Genomic DNA, 11537 nt, shown 5'->3' on the forward strand with positions numbered 1-11537 from the left:
ATCTGCTGTCCATCTGCCTCGCCGACGACGAGCCCCTCGCCCTCTCCAGGACGAGCCCCTCGCCCTCTCCAGGACAAGCCCCGTCCCTCTCCAGGATGAGCCCCGGCCCTCTCCGACGATGAGCCCCTCCGCATCTCCCGGTCTGCACCCCTCTCATCTCTCCCCTCTTGATCTGTTTTTCTTCATCAGTTCAGAAAATCGAATTGAACTGCTGTGCATTGCTTGAAATTGGAACTGCTGTGCAGTTAGGTGTTTGCTAATTGCATCATTTTGTTCTTCCGCAGATGGACAGACGCTGGATTACAACAAGAATTAGAAGGCTTTCCCCTGGACACACAAAGGGAGTGGCCGAGTTTATGCAGTTTGTTCTCTTGAGTGCTGCCAATGATGATCAGGTGCTGTGCCCATGTCGTAGCTGTCTCAACCAGTGCACAAAACCTCTAGATGTAGTAGAGGCTCATTTGCTTCTTTATGGGATGGCAAGCACTTATGACAGATGGGTCTTCCATGGAGAACCATTACATCCTGTACCTGAAGCTGGACATGGAGGACAAGGAGGTGCACCTGAAGCCGGACATGGACATGGAGGTGAACCTGAGGCTGGACATGGAGGTGAACCTAAGGCTGGACATGGAGGTGATGCAGGGGCACACCATGTTGGTGGAGGTGATGCAGAGGCACACTATTTTGGTTTGCAAGAGGAAGATGGTTACGAAGATGATAGAATTCCTGATCTGCTTGCTGATTTGTACAAGTCAGAACCGCAAGGTCCTGGAAAGGACACTATATTTGCTGAGTTGATAGAGGAAGCCAAGCGCGCAGCCAGCAATGGGGGTACAATGTCAAGGCTTTCACTCACAGTCAAGTTACTTCAGGCCAAGTCGTACTACCGGATTAGCAACGTTGCATTCAACGCGATACTCCTGATTTTGGCCTTGCAATACCCTGCTAGCTCAATACCAAAGTCATACGAGGAGGCACTTAGCATAGTCGGCAGGTTGGGCCTTGGTTATGAGAGTATCCATGTGTGCCCGAATAACTGTGTATTGTTCCGGAAGGATTATGCCAAGGAGAATGATTGCCCCAAGTGCAAAGCCTTGATACGTCTCCGACGTATCGATAATTTCTTATGTTCCATGCCACATTATTGATGTTATCTACATGTTTTATGCACACTTTATGTCATATTCGTGCATTTTCTGGAACTAACCTATTAACAAGATGCCGAAGTGCCGATTCTTTGTTTGCTGTTTTTGGTTTCAGAAATCCTAGTAAGGAAATATTCTCGGAATTGGACGAAATCAAAGCCCGGGGGCCTATTTTTCCACGAAGCTTCCGGAAGTCCGAAGACGAAGCGAAGTGGGGCCACGGGGTGCCCAAACCCTAGGCGGCGCGGCCCCCCTTGGCCGCGCCGGCTGTGGTGTGGGGCCCCTGTGCCCCCTCTGACTTGCCCTTCCGCCTACTTAAAGCCTCCGTGACGAAACCCCCGTGCATCGAGAGCCACGATACGGAAAACCTTCCAGAGACGCCGCCAACGCCGATCCCATCTCGGGGGATCCAGGAGATCGCCTCCGGCACCCTGCCGGAGAGGGGAATCATCTCCCGGAGGACTCTACGCCGCCATGGTCGCCTCCGGTGTGATGTGTGAGTAGTCTACCCCTGGACTATGGGTCCATAGCAGTAGCTAGATGGTTGTCTTCTCCCCATTGTGCTATCATTGTCGGATCTTGTGAGCTGCCTAACATGATCAAGATCATCTATCTGTAATTCTATATGTTGCGTTTGTTGGGATCCGATGAATAGAGAATACTTGTTATGTTGATTATCAAAGTTATATCTACGTGTTGTTTATGATCTTGCATGCTTTCCGTTACTAGTAGATGCTCTGGCCAAGTAGATGCTTGTAACTCCAAGAGGGAGTATTTATGCTCGATAGTGGGTTCATGCCTGCATTGACACAGGACGATGTGAGAAAGTTCTAAGGTTGTGTTGTGCTGTTGCCACTAGGGATAAAACATTGATGCTATGTCTAAGGATGTAGTTGTTGATTACATTACGCACCATACTTAATGCAATTGTCTGTTGCTTTGCAACTTAATACTGGAGGGGGTTCGGATGATAACCTGAAGGTGGACTTTTTAGGCATAGATGCAGTTGGATGGCGGTCTATGTACTTTGTCGTAATGCCCAATTAAATCTCACTATACTCATCATGATATGTATGTGCATGGTCATGCCCTCTCTATTTGTCAATTGCCCAACTGTAATTTGTTCACCCAACATGCTGCTTGTCTTATGGGAGAGACACCTCTAGTGAACTGTGGACCCCGGTCCAATTCTCTTTACTGAAATACAATCTACTGCAATACTTGTTTTATCTGTTTTACGCAAACAATCATCTTCCACACAATACGGTTAATCCTTTGTTACAGCAAGCCGGTGAGATTGACAACCTCACTGTTTCGTTGGGGCAAAGTACTTTGGTTGTGTTGTGCAGGTTCCACGTTGGCGCCGGAATCCCTGGTGTTGCGCCGCACTACATCCCGCCGCCATCAACCTTCAACGTGCTTCTTGACTCCTACTGGTCCGATTAAACCTTGGTTTCTTACTGAGGGAAACTTGCCGCTGTGCGCATCACACCTTCCTCTTGGGGTTCCCAACGGACGTGCCAACCACACGCATCAAGCAAATTTCTGGCGCCGTTGCCGGTGAGATCAAGACACGCTGCAAGGGGAGTCTCCACTTCTCTATCTCTTTACTTTGTTTTTGTCTTGCTTAGTTTTATTTACTACTTTGTTTGCTGCACTAAATCAAAATACAAAAAAATTAGTTGCTAGTTTTACTTTATTTGCTATCTTGTTTGCTATATCAAAAACACAAAAAAAAATTAGTTACTTGCATTTACTTTATCTAGTTTGCTTTATTGTCTTGCACTCTATATTAAAAATACAAAAAAATTAGTTACTTTTGTTACCATGTCTAGCTCTGAACCTGTTACTTCTTCGCCTGAAGAATTAGTCTTCACTTTTAAACAAGGGGATGAGGAGAGTTTTAAGGATGCTTGGTCTAGAATTTTTACTTCTTATCGTAAAACTGAACCTCAAATGACTCTAAGTTTGCTCCTTAGTAATTTTTATTTTGGTCTTATGGTTCGCTATAGATATGCTTTGGATACTTTAGTGGGAGGAGATTTCCTTCATTGCAATGGGGATCAAGCTTTTAATGCCATAAAGAAGTTGGTTGCATCACATGATTCAGCTAATAACTTTGATTCAGCCCTCACTAGCATATATAGTAGATTAAACAATCTCGAGATAAGTACATCTCGCTTGGATGATAACTATTGCCACGTTCGTAATCGTCTTGAACAAGTTTTAGTGAACTCTAAACTCTCATTGTGGGATCCTGCTGTTAAAATTGTTATCGGTGATCGAACTCTCCATGCCCTCTTGTGATATTATGTATGAATTTTGCCTTATGCCTGAAAGTATTTATAAATCTTTGAAACTTTGGGGAGTTGAGGAAGGAGGAGAAGAAATAACTCTCATTGATAACTCTACTATAATTCCTAAAGGAATAGCCGCAGGTGTGCATACAACCATTCTTGGAAGAACAATATCCATTGATTATCTTGTTGTTGAAACAAGAAAACTCACACTCGGAAGATCCCTGCTGAAACTATTGGGAGCAGTCATTGATGTTGGAGAAGGCACTCTGAAATTCACCTCTATACCGGGGGGAAATCATATATTTCCTAAACCAAAGGGAAAGAAAAACAATAAGAAAGGTAAGGGTAAAGCCCAAGGTAAGGTTGACACACCATCTCTTGATAATACTTGATACACACTTTCTGCGCCTAGCTGAAAGGCGTTAAAGAAAAGCGCTTATGGGAGACAACCCATGTTTTTACCTACAGTACTTTGTTTTTATTTTGTGTCTTGGAAGTTTTTTACTACTGTAGCAACCTCTCCTTATCTTAGTTTTGTGTTTTGTTGTGCCAAGTAAAGCCGTTGATAGAAAAGTAAGTACTAGATTTGGATTACTGCGCAGTTCCAGATTTCTTTGCTGTCACGAATCTGGGTCCACCTCCCTGTAGGTAGCTCAGAAAATTAAGCCAATTTACGTGCATGATCCTCAGATATGTACGCAACTTTCATTCAATTTTAGCATTTTCATTTGAGCAAGTCTGGTGCCATTTTAAAATTCGTCAATACGAACTGTTCTGTTTTGACAGATTCTGCCTTTTATTTCGCATTGCCTCTTTTGCTATGTTGGATGAATTTCTTTGATCCACTAATGTCCAGTAGCATTATGCAATGTCCAGAAGTGTTAAGAATGATTGTGTCACCCCTGAATATGTTAATTTATATTGTGCACTAACCCTCTAATGAGTTGTTTCGAGTTTGGTGTGGAGGAAGTTTTCAAGGATCAAGAGAGGAGTATGATGCAACATGATCAAGGAGAGTGAAAGCTCTAAGCTTGGGGATGCCCCGATGGTTCACCCCTGCATATATTAAGAAGACTCAAGCGTCTAAGCTTGGGGATGCCCAAGGCATCCCCTTCTTCATCGACAACATTATCAGGTTCCTCCCCTGAAACTATATTTTTATTCCATCACATCTTATGTGCTTTTTCTTGGAGCGTCGGTTTGTTTTTGTTTTTGTTTTGTTTGAATAAAATGGATCCTAGCATTCACTTTATGGGAGAGAGACACGCTCCGCTGTAGCATATGGACAAGTATGTCCTTAGTTTCTACTCATAGTATTCATGGCGAAGTTTCTCCTTCGTTAAATTGTTATATGGTTGGAATTGGAAAATGATACATGTAGTAATTGCTATAAATGTCTTGGGTAATGTGATACTTGGCAATTGTTGTGCTCATGATTAAGCTCTTGCATCATATGCTTTTCACCCATTAATGAAGAAATACATAGAGCATGCTAAAATTTGGGTTGCATATTTGGTTTCTCTAAGGTCTAGATAATTTCTAGTATTGAGTTTGAACAACAAGGAAGACGGTGTAGAGTCTTATAATGTTTTCAATATGTCTTTTATGTGAGTTTTGCTGCACCGGTTCATCCTTGTGTTTGTTTCAAATAAGCCTTGCTAGCCTAAACCTTGTATCGAGAGGGAATACTTCTCATGCATCCAAAATACTTGAGCCAACCACTATGCCATTTGTGTCCACCATACCTACCTACTACATGGTATTTTCCGCCATTCCAAAGTAAATTGCTTGAGTGCTACCTTTAAAATTCCATCATTCACCTTTGCAATATATAGCTCATGGGACAAATAGCTTAAAAACTATTGTGGTATTGAATATGTAATTATGCACTTTATCTCTTATTAAGTTGCTTGTTGTGCACGATAACCATGTTTCTTTGGGGACGCCATCAACTTTTCATTGTTGAATTTCATGTGAGTTGCTATGCATGTTCGTCTTGTCTGAAGTAAGGGCGATCTACACTGAGTTGAATGGTTTGAGCATGCATATTGTTAGAGAAGAACATTGGGCCGCTAACTAAAGCCATGATCCATGGTGGAAGTTTCAGTTTTGGACAAACATCCTCAAATCTCGAATGAGAAAAGAATTAATTGTTGTTGAATGCTTAAAGCATTAAAAGAGGAGTCCATTATCTGTTGTCTATGTTGTCCCGGTATGGATGTCTAAGTTGAGAATAATCAAAAGCGAGAAATCCAAATGCGAGCTTTCTCCTTAGACCTTTGTACAGGCGGCATAGAGGTACCCCTTTGTGATACTTGGTTAAAGCATATGTATTGCGGTGATAATCCAGGTAGTCCAAGCTAATTAGGACAAGGTGCAGGCACTATTAGTACACTATGCATGAGGCTTGCAACTTATAAGATATAATTTACATGATGCATATGCTTTATTACTACCGTTGACAAAATTGTTTCATGTTTTCAAAATCAAAGCTCTAGCACAAATATAGCAATCGATGCTTTTCCTCTATGGAGGACCATTCTTTTACTTTCAATGTTGAGTCAGTTCACCTATTTCTCTCCACCTCAAGAAGCAAACACTTGTGTGAACTGTGCATTGATTCCTACATATTTGCTTATTGCACTTATTATATTACTCTATGTTGACAATATCCATGAGATATACATGTTACAAGTTGAAAGCAACCGCTGAAACTTAATCTTCTTTTGTGTTGCTTCAATACCTTTACTTTGAATTATTGCTTTATGAGTTAACTCTTATGCAAGACTTATTGATGCTTGTCTTGAAGTGCTATTCATGAAAAGTCTTTGCTTTATGATTCACTTGTTTACTCATGTCATATACATTGTTTTGATCGCTGCATTCACTACATATGCTTTACAAATAGTATGATCAAGATTATGATGGCATGTCACTCCAGAAATTATCTGTGTTATCGTTTTACCTGCTCGGGACGAGCAGAACTAAGCTTGGGGATGCTGATACGTCTCCGACGTATCGATAATTTCTTATGTTCCATGCCACATTATTGATGTTATCTACATGTTTTATTCACACTTTATGTCATATTCGTGCATTTTCTAGAACTAACCTATTAACAAGATGCCGAAGTGCCGATTCTTTGTTTCTGCTGTTTTTGGTTTCAGAAATCCTAGTAAGGAAATATTCTCGGAATTGGACGAAATCAAAGCCCAGGGGCCTATTTTTCCACGAAGCTTCCAGAAGTCCGAAGACGAAACGAAGTGGGGCCACAGGGTGCCCAAACCCTAGGGCGGCGCGGCCCCCCCTTGGCCGCGCCGGCCTATGGTGTGGGGCCCCTGTGCCCCCTCCTGACTTGCCCTTCCGCCTACTTAAAGCCTCCGTGACGAAACCCCCAGTACCGAGAGCCACGATACGGAAAACCTTCCAGAGACGCCGCCAACGCCGATCCCATCTCGGGGATCCAGAGATCACCTCCGGCACCCTGGGAGAGGGGAATCATCTCCGGAGGACTCTACGCCGCCATGGTCGCCTCCGGTGTGATGTGTGAGTAGTCTACCCCTGGACTATGGGTCCATAGCAGTAGCTAGATGGTTGTCTTCTCCCCATTGTGCTATCATTGTCGGATCTTGTGAGCTGCCTAACATGATCAAGATCATCTATCTGTAATTCTATATGTTGCGTTTGTTGGGATCCGATGAATAGAGAATACTTGTTATGTTGATTATCAAAGTTATATCTACGTGTTGTTTATGATCTTGCATGCTTTCCGTTACTAGTAGATGCTCTGGCCAAGTAGATGCTTGTAACTCCAAGAGGGAGTATTTATGCTCGATAGTGGGTTCATGCCTGCATTGACACCGGGACAAGGATGTGAGAAAGTTCTAAGGTTGTGTTGTGCTGTTGCCACTAGGGATAAAACATTGATGCTATGTCTAAGGATGTAGTTGTTGATTACATTACGCACCATACTTAATGCAATTGTCTGTTGCTTTGCAACTTAATACTGGAGGGGGTTCGGATGATAACCTGAAGGTGGACTTTTTAGGCATAGATGCAGTTGGATGGCGGTCTATGTACTTTGTCGTAATGCCCAATTAAATCTCACTATACTCATCATGATATGTATGTGCATGGTCATGCCCTCTCTATTTGTCAATTGCCCAACTGTAATTTGTTCACCCAACATGCTGCTTGTCTTATGGGAGAGACACCTCTAGTGAACCGTGGACCCCGGTCCAATTCTCTTTACTGAAATACAATCTACTGCAATACTTGTTTTACTGTTTTCTGCAAACAATCATCTTCCACACAATACGGTTAATCCTTTGTTACAGCAAGCCGGTGAGATTGACAACCTCACTGTTTCGTTGGGGCAAAGTACTTTGGTTGTGTTGTGCAGGTTCCACGTTGGTGCCGGAATCCCTGGTGTTGCACCGCACTACATCCCGCCGCCATCAACCTTCAACGTGCTTCTTGACTCCTACTGGTCCGATTAAACCTTGGTTTCTTACTGAGGGAAACTTGCCGCTGTGCGCATCACACCTTCCTCTTGGGGTTCCCAACGGACGTGCCAACCACACGCATCAAGCCTCCAGATGGAAAGATGCTGATGGTTGGAGAAAGATCCCAGAGAAGGTGCTGAGGCACTTCCCATTGATTCCAAGGCTGCAAAGAATGTTTCTTTCAAAGGAGCAATCAAAGGAAGTACAGTGGCACAAACTGAAGCGGCAAGACGTGGAGAATGATCTCAGTCATCCAGCAGACGGGGATGCATGGAAGGATTTTGACAATATTCATAAAGACTTTGCCGCTGATGCCAGGAACATAAGGCTTGGACTTGCCACGGATGGTTTTAATCCCTACGGGAATATGAGCAACTCCTACAGCATGTGGCCTGTATTCGTGGTGCCATACAACCTTCCACCGTAGGCATGTATGGATCAGTCCAACTTCATGCTGACATTGCTAATCCCTGGTCCATCCTCTCCAGGAAAAGATTTTGATGTCTTCATGGAGCCTTTGATGGAAGAGCTGCAGGAGCTCTAGAAAGGTGTAAAATCATATGATGCCAATAGTCCAGACAAGTTTGATCTCCGTGCTGCAATCTTATGGTGTATTCATGATTATCCAAGACCTTGCACACATTGTCAGGGAGGGCCACAGCTGGTTACCAGGCATGTGTGCGTTGTGACAAAGAGAATTGCTCCAAGAAATTAAGGAACAAAATCTGCTTTATTGGGCACCGCCGTTGGCTACCTCTGTCCCATCCTTGGAGAAAAAGCAAAGAATACAATGGTGCTATTGAAAGGCGTGAGAAGCCAGCGGAATTCACTCCAGAAGAGCTAAAGGAACAACTTGATAGGGTTAGAGATGTGATACCAGGCAAGCTTCAGAAGAAAAGGAAACGTAAGGACGGTCAGTGTTGGAGCCGTAGGTCATGTTTGTGGGACTTGCCATACTGGGAAGATCTAAAGCTGAGGCATAATCTCGATGTAATGCACATCGAGAAAAACATGTGTGACAATCTGATTGGTACTTTCATGAACATACAAGGCAAGACAAAGGACACTGTGAATTCAAGGCTTGATTTGGAAGATATGGGCATAAGAGGTGACTTGCATTTGCAGCCTGTTTCAGCTGACTCTTTTGAGATGCCACAGGCGTGGTATACAATGAGTAAACAAGAAAAAATTGCATTTTGTGAATTCATAAAAGCTGTGAGGTTTCCAGATGGGTACGCGTCTAACATATCCAAGTGTGTGGCTGCTGATAAGTGCAAGCTTCAAGGGCTGAAGACCCATGACTGTCATATATTGCTTCAAAGGATCTTACCGGCTGGCCTGCGAGGAACAATCCATGAAGACATATATGAAGCGGTTGCTGAGCTTGGAAATTTCTTCAGAGAGTTGTGCTGCAAAACACTGAAGAGAGACGTTCTGGACAGACTTGAAAAGGAAATCGTAGTTATTCTTTGCAAACTTGAGAAGATCTTCCCCCCATCTTTCTTCGACGTGATGGTGCATTTGGCCATCCATTTACCAAAAGAGGCAAGGCTTAGAGGCCCAGTGCATTACGGTTGGATGTACCCAGTCGAAAGAAGGTTGCTAACATTGAAGCGTTATGTCCGGAACAATGCCAGGCCGGAGGGATCGATTGCCGAAGCATATATTGTTGATGAGTGCCTGACATTTTGCTCGAGATACTTCGACGATGTTGAAACAAGATTCAACCGTCCAAGCAGAAATCCGGAGCGGGATGATTCACATATTGGTGATTTGTCTGTTTTCGAACACGGTGTGAAATTTATTGGAGCCTCTCAATATGTGTATGCAGGTGAGGACTATGACAACATGGTGTGGTATGTGCTCCGAAGTTGCCCTGAGGTTGATCCATACATCGAGTACGTTTCTCTTCATCCCCATATATAGATAGGTTATTGCAGCCTCTCCAAATAATAATTAGGATCTATTTTCTGTTGCCATTCCAGCCTGTGCAAACAAGAGTTGAACCAACGAGGTGGTCAGATCAATGTTGATAGATGGCTTGCCAAGAACTTTGCTAGATGGTTTCAGACTCATGTGAGATCTTTAGCTGGTTTATTTCTGAAGATTGGAAAAGTTCATGATATAAATTTGCTGTGTGTGTTACTCACCCCCTGGTTGATTTTTTGCAGATTGGGAAAATGCGAAGTGATGTCTGTCCTGATCTCTATGCTTTGGCGTGCAAACCAGATTTTAGAGTGAGACTATATTCTGCATGTGTTGTTGACAATGTTCGGTACCATACTGTTGACCGCGAGAAGAACAGAAAGACAGAAAATAGTGGAATCGTTTCTGAGGGAGATCATGATGGGAACAGCATTGACTTCTTTGGTCAGCTCAAATCCATCATCAGATTGCAATACAACTCCAGCGGTGGCGTCCATCGGTCAGTTGTCCTCTTCCGGTGTGACTGGTTTGACCTTGGTGGTAGGAAACCCGGGCTCGACGATGATGGACACTTCAAAAGTGTAAACACAGAAAAGTTTTGGTACAAGTCTGATCCTTTCCTTCTGACATCACAAGCAACCAAGGTCTTTTATGTGCCAGACACCAAGTTGAAAGGAAAATGGCAAGTTGTGCAGAAATTTCACCATAGACATCTATGGAGTGTAAAAGAAAATGAACAGGGACCCGGTGTTGCTGTACTATCATATCAAGATGAAGATTCCAGTCAAGTTCCTGTGCAAGAAAAAGAAGGCACTGCACGGAGTAGGACGAGAAGTGACCAGGAACGTGTGCTACTTGAAAAAGTCATTGTGGACAAACTGAAGAAACGGAGCAAGGAGGTTGTTCCTGAAGAAATCGAGGAGGTTGATGAGACAATGTATCAATATTGCACTGATGATGATGATGATGATGGAGGAAATAGGACTAGGAATCGTCCAGTTTCCGAAGAAGATGAATAGAGTTTGAATCTGTAGTTTGTGTAATGGATGAATAGCAGTTTGAATCTGTAGTTTGTGTAATGTCAGTTTATTTCAGAATGTGTGTCAGGTTGTTTGGCCCAGAATTTATGTTGAACATGCCAGCTTGTTTTTCCCAGAATTTATGTTGAATATGTCAGCTTTTTCTTCCCAGAATTTGTGCCCAATTTTTTGGCGAATCCATGCCCAATTTTTAGGGGAATCCATGCCCAATTTTTTCAATGCATGGCTGACGCCGGCGACCATATATGGGCGGCGCCGCCGTGCATGGCTGACGCCGGCGACCATATATGGGCAGTGCCGATGTGCAAAAGGAGTTGCTACACATTTTCAACAGAACTCATTTTCGACAGAACACATTTTCAACTGAACAGAATTGCACACATACATAGACATGGTTCAAATTCAGGAACTAAACATTGTGGCACGAACAGACAAATGGTTGGAATTACAACACAATAACTCTAGCATATACTCTAGCTTCTTCTCCTCCTGACCAACAGATCACTGAATTCACCCTAATTTCAGTTCCTACACATCACCCAGGTACAACAGATGACAAAAGCTACAGATAACACCCAAACCATGCAGCCTCTCATTTTCTTTGGTCCAGGGTTGCTC

The 11537-nt window shown here is 43.3% G+C and overlaps 1 pseudogene; it reads left to right on the forward strand.

Moving 5' to 3' along the window:
* Window positions 1–284: 284 nt before the first annotated feature.
* Window positions 285–10898, forward strand: LOC139833712 (uncharacterized; annotated as a pseudogene).
* The last annotated feature ends 639 nt before the right edge of the window (window positions 10899–11537 follow it).

Source organism: Lolium perenne, chromosome 7, assembly GCF_019359855.2.
Source record: "Lolium perenne isolate Kyuss_39 chromosome 7, Kyuss_2.0, whole genome shotgun sequence".
NCBI lineage: Eukaryota > Viridiplantae > Streptophyta > Magnoliopsida > Poales > Poaceae > Lolium > Lolium perenne.